At 45.8% G+C, this 13034-nt stretch overlaps 1 protein-coding gene across 8 annotated transcripts in view; it reads left to right on the plus strand.

The window, feature by feature from the left end:
* LOC100679558 (beta-4C adrenergic receptor) overlaps nucleotides 1-13034 on the plus strand; it is an 87556-nt gene that overhangs the window by 56348 nt on the left and 18174 nt on the right. The window contains exon 1 of one of the 8 annotated variants that reach the window (XM_031926075.2): nucleotides 283-532. The exons of the other annotated variants lie outside the window; for them this stretch is intronic. The gene's annotated coding sequence lies outside the window, so the exon portion shown is untranslated. Of the gene's footprint in view, nucleotides 1-282; nucleotides 533-13034 lie in introns of those variants that run through there. 8 annotated transcript variants of the gene reach the window in all.

Below are 13034 nucleotides of genomic sequence, written 5' to 3' on the forward strand. Positions count from 1 at the left end.
AAAAGTTTTAATGAAGCGTTGAATTTTTCCATAAAATTACAGGAGTTCCGCTTGCCCGCGGAACTTCTATACGTGCATTATTATACTTTCAGGCACAAGTTATATACTGTGCGTAAACTGAAACACCGCCTAATTCACAATCATCTGTAAAAAACTCATCCCGCTCTATCTCTCACGGACCTATATAGCCGGCACACACACACACACACGCGCGCGCGCGCGTCTCGAGCACAGACGCATGCGTGAAAAAAACGGAATCATCCTCTCTTCGTATATATCCCTCCAGTTCCTGCTCTTACACGCAGTACAGAGATAGCCAAGAGCAAGCTCGCCGTGTGTCCCTCGATTTTTCCTCGACTGCGCACACTGTCCCTGTCTCGTCCCGACGGTTATCTCGCTCCCCCTCTATACCGCCACCCTTGGGAATATCTCTTGCCCGCGACGGTATCTGCGAGGGAGGATGGGACGCTGCGCTTTTCGAGACTGACGCCGCCGTGTCCTTTTTCCCGCCGCTGCAAGCTCTCTCCTATAGGTTGGTATCTGTAACGTATATAGTATATGATCGTTTTTCGCCTGTCTGCGTGTGATGGATGCGCCTCCTTTGTTATATCGTATGTGCGCGCCGCCGAATAAAAGAGAACAACAATTGCACGCGGCTCAAAGAAACTCGCGCTCTGGCTGAGAGTTGGTTAAGGCCTTGTGGCCTTGTTAGTTCGCTTTCTCTCTAATGTGTCTTCTACGTGTTACGTTCTCTACACCAAGAATACTCGTTATAATCAGAAGCTCCGTTCGAAAACAAAACAATTTCAAACGGACAGAGGCAAAGAGAAAGAATATAACGGGTGTACGGCCCCTTTTCACGATTCGAAGCGCAAGAGCGTAAAACTCGAGGCGGAAGCGACTCTATAAAGCGCTTCTCCTCTCACCGCGCACTGATTTCGGAAAAAGGAGGCACGGCTCGCTGCACTCGGCGTAATGTATAAGGGCCGCGCGCGCTCGCTCGCTTATCCGAATTTCCTTGCCGGCAGAGTAGGGAAACTTTTCTGATAGAAGTAGCGCTCGATGTATATATATATATATATATATATATATATATATATATATATAACGGCACTGGCTCCGCCGTCGCTCAGGTTTTACACGCTCGATGAAGTTTCCCGCAGACGAGGCTGGCCAGCCTATATATAGCGCGTGCTGATGGGATTTCGGCGGCTGGATTACTTTTGTTTTTTATTTGATGGATGTAATTTTCGCGGTCGACGACGCGCGCTTTTTGAATTTTATCAAGAATTTTCCGAGCCGCGCATGTATCTCGTTGTATAGCGTATTCATGCGTGTCCCCTTTATTATATATATATATATATATATAATTCGTATATACGCAGGGCGAATAAGCCAATATCACGCTCCTCGTATTGAGTAATGTACGCCGTGCAATATACGCATATGTATATAACGAACCTGGCTAAATATACCAAGATTAAAGGCGCTATATACATTTCCTACAAAGCAGCCCATTCTTCCCCCTCGCCCGTCCATTTAATCAACATTCCCGCAGGCTTTAATCACATCGGACTCGTCGCTCTCGCGCTCTAATTACTTAATTCGCCCGCGAGCCTCGCTTTGCCTGGCAATGTACGTATACACCTATATATACTGCATATATCTGCATGCCAGTATAACGCTTAACGCCCGAGGCGAAATTCTACATTTCTAATTTCTGTAGTCGCCCGCTGCAATTAGCATCAGGTCTTTCTTGCGACGTCCCCGCACACATTGCTCAGCGCAGATAATTTCCTTCTGATGTGTATACGGCGCAGGCATGCATGTATAGTGTTTACTGCGGTTGGGCGTATAGCTCAAGTCGCTTGCACGTGAAAACGTTCGTTAGCATAGTGGAGAGAACCGCGAGAGAATAACGTTGCTGATTGGGCTATATTGTGCCGCGAGGCTGTATGTGGCGCCACAAGATCACGCGGTCATTCTGTAGGATTGCTCGCGAATTGACGCGTCCGTATATCGAAAGGAAAAAAAAATCGCTTAAAACCGCGTGAGACGTATACTCGACTGATTACAACGTCCTCGAGTCTATGCAGCTCGCGCCAAGTACCGGGCGCATGCGGAGGCGGACATCTCTCGTGCCTAAGCTCCCCTTGCGCCTGCACACGCGCACTCGGCATAAGGCCGGCATAAACAGGAGGGAAGGCTGCAGCGAGGTCCTTGCGATCCCATTCTACTGTGCGCGTGTGATGTATTATACAGGGCCAATCGAGCGCTTTCAACGCGTGTATACGCGCCAGACTTGACCGACGTACGTGCCGCGGTGCGCACATGCGCAGAAGCTGTAATCCTTTTGCTTACGCGCGTGGCTCGAAGCTGGTCATGACGTTGCATTGCAGTGACGTGTGCGGCCTCGCTGACGTGCTTACGGTATATCAATGATTTCTATAATGAAAAGACAGCTTGGATCTGTTGTCAGTGCTTGAGATATACTTGTTTTGAGCTTTCAAAAACAAGTCCTAGCGAAGAGCCAATTATGTATGCTTTCGAAGCGAGTCCGCGCAACTTTTTCGACTAACACCATCAGTGCATACAAGTTATATTCCCTCCGCCAGCCACATAGCGACCCACTCCGACAGACGTTTTTCCTAATTAAGCAAACTAATTTGCTGGCAGCTCGTATCTCTGTTGGTTAAGCCTTTCCTCGACTATACTCTTTTCGCTATATTCGCGGGCACAACTACGCCAGGGCTTTTAAGCACCGGCAAGTCTTTTAGTACAGCGTCGATAGCAATATTTACACGCTATGTCCCGCACTGTATAATATACGTAGTAAGAATTTCATACGAGGCTTTTTCGCTCTTTCAATATGCGGCTGGCTTTGCATATGCTGGAAACAAATTGAGGATCAGCGAGTAGAAGCTTCGACTATAACAGCGTACAAAGACTGCGCTGTGACAAACTGGTTGGGATTTTTTAAAAAATTTTTTTTCTATACTTTTGAAAGCCTTTTCAAAGCGAAACGAATGCAGCTGTCGTTATTACGTGGAAAAGCTTCGTGAAAAATACACGCAAAGAACGGATTTTCAAGGTTTTTTCCCTTTTGTTCATACAGGAAAGCTTTACTACCAGCCTTGAAAATATTCCAAAGTCGATTTTGAAAGCTTCATCTTTGACGGTGCATCTCATTATAGCTGTAGTGAAGAAGAAATAAATAAATACACAAATTTTAATTAAACCAAAGCCTTTGGTGGAGCGACTGATTCGTCGCACGGCGTCCGCCAATGTAATCAGTTTACACGCCCTCAAAGCTCGCGCCGCATTTGCATTCGTTTCAATCGAAGCATCGATTTCAATTAACATCGCGACCGGTCCTCCATACATCTCTTCGCGGCTCGTGAAAAATTCATCGGGCAATTAGCCAATATGGTCATATCCCATGGAAGAAATTTGCCGGCCCTCCTCTTTACGCCATGAAAAAATCATCGGATCAAATCGAAATCCGAACGTTTTTCCGTTAGTCCCAGCAGGTGGAGTCTATATATAGTACACACGCTATATACGCAGGTGCGTAATGGACTTGGTTACACGGGAGCCGCTGTCGGAGTGACTGGCCGAATTTCCGGATTCGCATCGCTGGCTTGTAATTATGTTTGTCCGCGCGGAGAGCATCCGTGAATGTTTTAGGAATGACGTCGTCGGAAATAAAGCCGGCGCTGTGTTTGTGCGGTTCTATTTGGAAACTTGTTATTTTTTGTTCTTCCTTTGTGGTTGTTTGTGCGGGCCGCCGTCGATGTTCTCTCCTGCAAAATACGCATGTAACGTTAAACGACGACGTTAAGAAGTTGAAGAAATGTTTCTTGGTACTTTTCCCTGTTATAATTAAAGGCACTTCGCGCTGCGTTCTTTTTATTGAAAGTATTACAAGTATTCCGTAACTACATGCATAATTCCACGAAAAGTTTTAATATATCCTCGGAGTGTTCAAGTTGTAATCAAGTTTAAGTTTTAAATCGCGGTAATACTACAAAGGATTTTAAAAGATTTACGGAACGCGAGATACCTCGTTACGTTTTAGTGGTCGATTGATAATAATAAAATAGTAACATTAACGCACAACCCTATATTATAATTCTCGACTACTTTTATACAAGCGAATACGTCACTGCACGATGTATTCTCGATTTATATAACAGGCGCCTTGAAAACTCTCCGGACGCGAGTTATTCACAATGTATGAAATATCGCTGAAAATCAATTGCACGTGTTCCCCGACACCGCATCGTGCCCTACACTCGCAGCGTTATATCGAATGCAATATTCTCCACAAAAAGAGAAAAAAAATACTGATGTACACTCATATATATATAGCATAAAACTCCGCCGTATATTCTCTCCTTCGGTCGCAATATCCGTAATTAAGAGCCATTCGCGCTCGTATAACACAGACACACATACACGAGGAGAAGGCTCTCGAGGCGGGAAAAATATAACTCGCTCGCAGTTTAATAAAAGTCCCGAGGCTTTGCGTTACTTTATCGTCGGAAGACGCGACGCGTTATATGTAGCTCTCCTACGTGGCGTGACTCGTCTCCGTCTTATATATATATATATATATATATATATATATATATATATATATATATATATATATATATATATATATATGTATATATTATCGTGATCGTGTGCGCGGCTATGCATCTATATGGACTTACGGCCTATCGGCTCTATACAGAGCGCGAATCAAGCTTCTCTTGCTTGGCTCTCGGTGAATAATATTCACCAAGTTCTGCGAGATAAATGCCCTGCGCGGCGAGTCTGAAAATCGTACAGGTGCAGAACTCGATATATTATCAAGCCCGCGCCGATTTTTCGGAAAAAAAATATCGCCCTCCAGCGGCATGCAAACACAGCGTACTATTATTATCCAACCGTAAAAAAGAAATGCGAAGCCTGTCGGAAAATAACATTTTCTCTCTCGCGAGAGCTATATACCTCCCGCACACCCTATACTTCTCTTCCTTTTTGCCTGGCACGGGTATATCCGTTGACAGAGCCACGGCGGCGAGGCAGGATATTAAAGCGGATGTTTTGCTCTCCGCGCGAGCTAAATCACGAGAGGAACCGAAAGAGGGAATATACGCATACACACACACACACATACACCCGCGCGCGTATGTATCCGCGTAATAAAGCGTTTTTCGATACGATCCGCACACTCTGCAGCGCATTTAGTCTTAGCTCTTGCTCCAGGACTGCCAGCTTTAGATCGGGCGTCTTTTTTCCCCCTACTTTTCGCGCCGCGCGATGCTTTAAACTGCGCGCGGGCTTTGTAATACCCCCCGAGGTGCGTCTGTTTGGACAGAGAAATATGATAGCTCTGTACCGCGGGCGCGCAGCGAGAGGCTTTGATTTATTAATGAATAGTCGGGCGCTTTATTTTTCATTATTTATCGGCTGATTGATTTTTCGATTGAAAATGCACACATATACGGCTGGCAGGTGCGAGCCATGATTTATATACACGCGCCCCCGGCTTTTCGATCCGATTATATGCTGCATGCGCCCCGACGAGTCTTCGTTTTTTTCCGGATGCATTATTTTATTAATCCTCTCGCGGCGGGTGTACTCGATGATACTGAAATCATTATAAAGCGGCTATAAACGACGGCCACTGTCGAATTGCTAATTCGATGCGCAGGGCGATGCGCTTTCGCTTCCTCTCTAATAATCAATTTTCTCCGCCATTTAACAAGAGACCCATAGCGCTTTAATTGAAGCAATTAAACGCGAGCTCCGGCGACGGAATATTTTTTCTTCCTCTCGCCTAGCAGGGGAGCGTCATTATTGGCTAATTTACCGATGCTACCTATATATAACATATTTTATATTTCGAACCGATGATTTGAGAAGGTCGTTTGTTGCGTTTTTTCCTACTGACCAGACGGATGGTCGAGACATCGCGACGATATTTCAGGCTTTGAATAAGGAATAGCGAATAAATCCTAAGATCCGCAAGACAATGCGGATTCGACCCTTTCTCGTCCATTGCAGTGTAACTGGCTTAAAAATAATACCGGTGGAAGAAGCTCTCGCCGTCGGGAGTATGTCCTAAGGCTTTCAGACGGTTTGCATTCGAAAAATACGTTCGCGGCTTTCTTTATTCTCAGTCTTAAGGGGTCTTATGGCGAAAATCTTTCTTCCTCTCGAGACCCCTCAATTTGCGGATCCTTTTGGACTAGACCCTGATCGGTCGTGATTTTTATACTGAAATATAGCCATATTGAGTATACAAGCACCGATGTACATAAAGCTCTTCGAAAGCATTGTCACGTAATTGGTCGACGCTTCGTATAGAAAATGGAATGTGAGCATTTGCTATTGTTGCATAATATCCATTGCATTCAAACCAAAGGCAGCTTTCCAGCCAATTTGTGTCCCATAAGAGGATCACCCCTTACCAGTACACGACACAATGAAAGAAATGACTTTCATTCTAGCAATTCCCAACTCGATCCGTTATTGACGATCCTCAAAACGTCCCGAAACCTTGATCCCCCAACAAGAGGACTCTCAATTAAGGCTCGCCGGAAAAAACTCTAAAGACATCCTCCGATCGAGGCAAACAAACAAAAAGAAACAGCCGAACTCAATTAGTGGAAAATCCCGAAGACCGACGGTGTTACCTGCCCCTTTCCCCTCGCTGGCCAATTATGCGACGTCGACGAAGTTTCGAGAACAGTTTTATCATCGATCTCCGGGCTTCCTCAACTCGTAACCGCGAAATCCGATACGTGCGTGTACCGAGTGGCATGTGTGATGCACGTAAAGTCCGCCATACATGGGCTTGCGCGTATGCACGCGGTCAGGGCCGGATTATGAGGCTCTTGTGGGAGAATTATGGAAGCGCGGTACGTTAAGTATTGCTTTCAAAAGCAGCACTCGAAGTGAATACGTATATATTTGTTGCAAAATAATGTGCTTCGTCTGTAAGTAAGTATTAATAAAAGATATTGATCATGATATACACAAGGTTCGTCGTGTATTATGCAAAAGAGAACAAAGTAACAAAGTTTCTTCTTAATTCAAAAGCATGTAGACAACCAAGTTGAGAATCAAAAAATCACGTGATACTTCACGTGATCATCAGACTGTTCGAAAGCATCACATGATCCATCAGATGATTCGTAATATAGTTTCGAAAACACCACACGACGGATCAGATGTTTCTTTTCCGTCGGGAACGAATCCACAGTAAAAGCCGACTGCACTGTCTGACCACACTGCCTTAATTCCACTTACAGCACTCGAGCCCATGGTACGCGAGGGTCCACCATCCCGCGCAGGGCCTCCGAAATTTCATCTGCGTTTTTGGAAGCTACGCATGCAGTTGGTATACACCGCAGCTCTGGCAATTTCCACAGAACGAGCGTTAACATCTGTTAACGGAAGGCCGAACCGGTAGTGCTGCATCGCGTAAGCTGCAGTGTCGGCGGCGGCGGTGCGACAGTGTCACCGCGACTCAGCCGCTTGGCTTCGGATTTGCGGTCGACGCAAAAATACACCATTACCGTCTGGTTCTGCGTACTTGGGCCGCCATAAACTAGACCAGAAATTAACTGCGGCACTGCTGCTGTGCTGCGCGGCTGTTTACGCCTCAGCGATTTTGGGATACACTCTAAGGGCCTATATGCTTCGTTCCTTATGCTGACGGTGATTTCTCGGTATAGGTTGGGGAGAGTTACGGCCGAGAGAGGTGAAGGTTGATTGGTCGCCGGAGGGAACGTGAAAGCTACGTGTTTTTTCGTTATACGAAAAAAACGCGTGTCATCAACTGTAAACATGCACGTTTCCCATCAAATAAATTGGCTGTATCGATCGCGATTTTTATCGCAGTGAAATTTTTCATAGACTTTATTTGGTCCATTAAAATAACCGACGTGGATAATTGATTGCTTGTCTCATCAAACAGCCCTTCGAATTTTCGTCGTAAATTTACGCAAACGCACCCTCTTTCGCAAACAACGTTTGCAATCAATATCCAATATTTGCATGAGATGAAAAAAAATCCATTCACCTCAGCCGCCTTTGATCTTCCGCGGAATATTGATAAGATACGCCGAACCGGCATTAAAAAAAGAAACACCAAAACTCTCCCATCTACGCGATCAGCCCGACAATTTGCCCGCGATGTATCCCGGCTCCGGTGTATAAAGCAATAACATCGCGTACACGCCAATACCTCCGCGCCTATTCCTTCTTTGAAGACGCGTCAATTCCGAGGGCAGTAACGCCGCCTTTCTCAGAAGACTGTCGGTGGCTGATTGATTTCGCGCGCGCGCGCGCAAAATTCGATATATTCCGTGAGGCTGCGAGGAGGGGGGGGGGAGGGGGTCGATATACACAGCAGACTGAGCGCATAAAAGGTGTTGTTACGAATAGAGGTAATTTCCCAATAACGTGCCCGCGGCGCGTATACAGCTATCAGCCCAGCGACTGGCTTTTCGGGCCGCGAGATTGAATCCGACGCGTAGATGAAAGGTCTTTTTTAACGGGCTTCCGAGTGGCTTGCACGAAGGAGTTTGGCTTTTTGCCGCTGCTCCTCCGAGATACGATTTTTCTTTTCTCCGCGCTTCCTTCAGAGAGAAGAGGATAAATGGACCGGGTATATCTCGATAGCGGCTTTATCATCAGCTCGTTATTTGATGGTCGATGTGATAAATTTCGGTATAGGGGAGGGGTCAATTAATTTTTGATGGTACATCTATACTTTTTCAGCTGACTCGAGATGAAGCCCGTAAATTTTATGGCATCCAATTAAAGCTATATCCTACTTCGGTCAATCGCACACGGCTCTAATGTAATAATCCCAGCCTGATCACGAGGCTCTGCAAAAAAACCATAACTTTAACTCTAATACGGCCGACGAATTTCTAGTCGGCTGACCTTAATGGGAATAGTTGAGCCGCGGCGCATCTACATATAGGCTAACCATCAAACGCCAGACGCGCCTGGCGTGAGACGAAAGTTTACTAACCCCTGGCTTATACTCGGGAGAATCTCTCCGACAACTTGCGTCCGTCCTGTACATATATACATATATAACGGCGCCCGATGACCAGCATAACTTCGAGAGAAGCTGTACCTTCGCTCGATTCTTTATTTCCTCGTCGTAATTCGATTCCGTTTAGTCCGAAAAGGGAGAGTTAATTGACTTTGAAGTTCGCAACGACGGACGACAACGGGCTCTGGTGTGACGAAAAATACGAGTGCCAACGTTTGGCATCGTTGCAAAAACGAACCTGTTACATGCACATCAGCCTACGCCAACAGCGTTAATTTGTTCTATATCAAAGCGACGCGAGGTTGTGTTACCAGCTTCTATATATACTGCGCTGCATCCAGAGCACGAGGGACTCACAGAGGACCTCCCTCAAAGCCTCGCGTCTCGTCATTAAAAGCAAAACCATCGCCGTAGTTCCGTTTAAAGGAAAACTGCAGCGATTTGACGGCCAATTGGCCGATGTGCCGCATGGCTCTCTCTCTCTCTCTCTCTCTCTCTCTCTCTCTCTCTCTCTCTCTCTCTCTCTCTCTCTTTCTCAAAAGAGACAGCTCATCGCGTGCAAAACAATTTCATTTGATTACTAATGCATCAAATGCTCCGACGAGAGTACAGCGGCTCTCGTTATTCAAGCTCCGGAAGCCGGAAAAGCACCGCGTCGTGAAGCAGACCCGACGGAAGCCAGTGATGCAGCAGCAGCAGCAGCACACGGTAGCAGTCTACTCGCGCATGTATACATAGTATGTATAGTCTGGGAAATTTGGCTGCCTTTCAAGTTTCCAGCAGACAAAGCTGCCGGAGAGGCAAGAGCTGCAGCGACGCCGCTGCTACGTGTGGGATGAAGGGAAATTGATAGAGGAGGGAGAAGGTGTAGAGAAAAGCGACCGGATAAGGAACCGAGCAGAGGCTTTTGCCTCGGAGAGACGAACGTTATACCGCGTGCTATATATATATATATATATATGTATATATATATATGTATATATATATATATATATATATATATATATATATATATATATACTTCGCAGCGTCGGGCGCCCGCGTGAGATGCGCGCTGAACTTTGCGAAATTGAATTAGAGTATATAGTACACGAGGTAGAGTATGTATCGCGTGTCTCGGTATTCGATGGGAAATTTTTAATAATTTTGTAGCGAGAACAATTGCTGGCTGATCAGGGAACGATCCTTTTCGTTTGCTCTGCTGAGGATGTTAGGATTATTAACAAGGCTGCTGATATTTGTTCGAAATAAAGTACTGGATTCTTCGTCGAGTCACGTTCTCCCTGTACCAGTGTTTGAACAAGCGGCGAACGGAATAATCCACCCGGAAACGCGCGCGTTCTATAAACGCTCCTCCACTACCACTGAAAAACCATAAATTCTCTTAACAGTTGAAGATTAGAACCTCATTTCAATCGGGAATTATGCAGGTCAGGTAGGGTATACACAACTCGTAAGTCCACGCAGCTCAAGACGGACATCGACGGAGGCAAGAGAGGAACAGAGGAAAAAGCGTATCCCGAAAAAAGGAGTCTCCAACGCAGACTCTCCCTCCGACGCTAACGGCAGCTGCAGCAGCTAGTGCAACAAGTGCTAATCCTTGGCGCGCGAAGCGCCACGTCGATTGAGTTAAAATTCAAGAGCCACTCTGTTCTCTCTCCCTCTCTCTCTCTCTCTCTCTCTCTCGCTGGTGTTCGCCCGACGAGCCGTCGTGAGAGGTCGAGAGACCTGCCGATCCAGATTAGGAACTTAATACCGTCGCGTCGCTCAACTAAAACGGGCCTATTCCAGCAGGCCCGGTAATTCGATACGCGAACGAGATGGCACGGTGTCTCGATCATTTTATTCGTTTTTTCTTTCGTCCCTCTATCGAGAGGCTCGTGAGCCGATTAAAGAGATGTATCATGCAGCCTCTTTTCGTTGCGATTTTTTTGTTTTCTTTTTGCGTTTTCTTTCGCCAGCTTTTTTTCTAATAAAATACGCAGATCGTCAATGCGTCAACGTTTCCAAAAGCTCGACTGGCTCGTTCGTGTGTTAGAGCCGGCTTAGCGCAAGTTTCTCGTGATCCCCTCAAAATTAATTCTCAGCGAAATTTTGATTGTATCTATGTGGGATTTGAGGTGTAGGCATATATGGTTTACTGATGGAGATATAGGTTTAACAGATAACAGTTTATTAATAACAGAATAACTATAAAACAATGACGCTCTGGCCGACCGACAGCACAACTCTCAAACGTCCGCTCTCGCCCACGTACAAATCACACTCCCTGAGCCCGCTGGCCCTGCCCTTCCGATCTCTCTCTCTCTCTCTCTCTCTCTCTCTCTCTCTCTCTCTCTCTTTCACGCATCCCTCTAGCGTACTTCCCTCTAACCTTCTCTTTAAGACCGCGCCTAGAGAGAAGCTAGCGAGTATTTTATATCTCTCTCATACTCACATTCCCACATCTATATCTATAACGCCGTGAAAGCAGTATAATCATAGCCCTCCCGGCGTGTGCTTGAAATTATACAAGCCTGCATTACCGAAGCAAAAGTCATCGTCGACCGCCACTCTCACCTTCGCGAATAAAGAAATTCAATTTCGCACTCGCGCACTCTGCGAAATCAAGTGCGCACGCGGGCAAACTTTAAATCCGGCGAGTGCAATGATGCGTTTGGACTGCGCTGGTGGATTTCGCTTACCTCGCGGGAGTGTGTATAGGAAATGAATCTCGGGGAGGAGAGCTCTCGCTGAAAAAAAAATTTGATTGTAAGGGTTGCGCTGATTGAACTTTTCTGCGTCGTTGTTTCCGTCAAATTTTAAAAGGAAAAGTTACTCGATCGGCAACGTTGGGCAAGAAACAGAGTTGCAGCATATTCCGCTGGGATATAATTTAGCCGATGCTGCGTAGGCGAAATTCTTTGCATTCGAAAAATCGGAAACCTCGCCGACTCTCTATCGTTCTTTCTATGCAAGTCTGAGTAATTGAATCACGCGGTTCTTTCTTCGAATGAAAAAAGTGCCGTTACGTCTAGAGCGTCGCACTTGGATTCAATTATCTGACCGACGTATATGATAAACTCACCGAGAGCGACCCTTCGTCCGAACGTTAACTCCGAGACTTGTGCGATAAATTCCCGAGAAATGCGCGGGATTTTTAAAAATTGAAGCCGCACGTAAAAGCCACTCGCGGTCTTCCATCACGTCAAAGCACATCGTAAATTCGTTTTGGCTTTACCCACGCTTTTTTGTTCCGCGCTTCATCCCACCGCATTCGTTTTCATTGGGGAGAATATTCAATTCGTCGTCGAAAAATTCATCGAGGTGAGACTTCGCAGTATACGATCCCGACTTCGAAGCTGGCTGTAGTCCGCCAGTGTTTGATTTACAGTTCGGAACCGCATCTCGACGCCTGCACAGTCCGTCAAGTGGCTCGATCGAGAGATTTAGGTAATTGTAGTAACAGTATATTGACTGTTGACCAAAGGCTGCTGTATACTATATACATATTCGGTGCTTCTATATAATGGAATGCTTGCATTAAGCGATATTCCGCAGACTTTCTTGGCTTAAGGGAGAATCAATAGAAAGTGAAAAGTTGCCGGAGCCTTGTAAACGCAATAACCGATTTGGCTTACTCGAAAGCTCCGCCGTTTACTGGCGCGACAGCTGTTTGGAAGAGTATCGAATCGCGAAACAATAGCAGCAATAGCTTTCGAGCAAACTACTAACTGTTATCGTAACCGTTATCTATTTGCTATTAAAAAAAAAAATGTTTGCTCTCCTATTTCATAAAAACTGTAATGCATCATCATACATCGTATAAGTTGAAAATTACAGCAAATTTTAATTACACACTCAGCTATGAGGGTCGTCGGAATAAAATTTTCCTCTCTCGCGCTTGGCGGTTTTATCTTTCACATCCTGAAAGCTCGACGTGCAATAATCGAGTTACTGCGAGCGCGGATCTGTCGACTCTAAAAAC

The sequence above is a fragment of the Nasonia vitripennis genome, chromosome 1, assembly GCF_009193385.2.
Source record: "Nasonia vitripennis strain AsymCx chromosome 1, Nvit_psr_1.1, whole genome shotgun sequence".
Taxonomy (NCBI): Eukaryota; Metazoa; Arthropoda; class Insecta; order Hymenoptera; family Pteromalidae; genus Nasonia; species Nasonia vitripennis.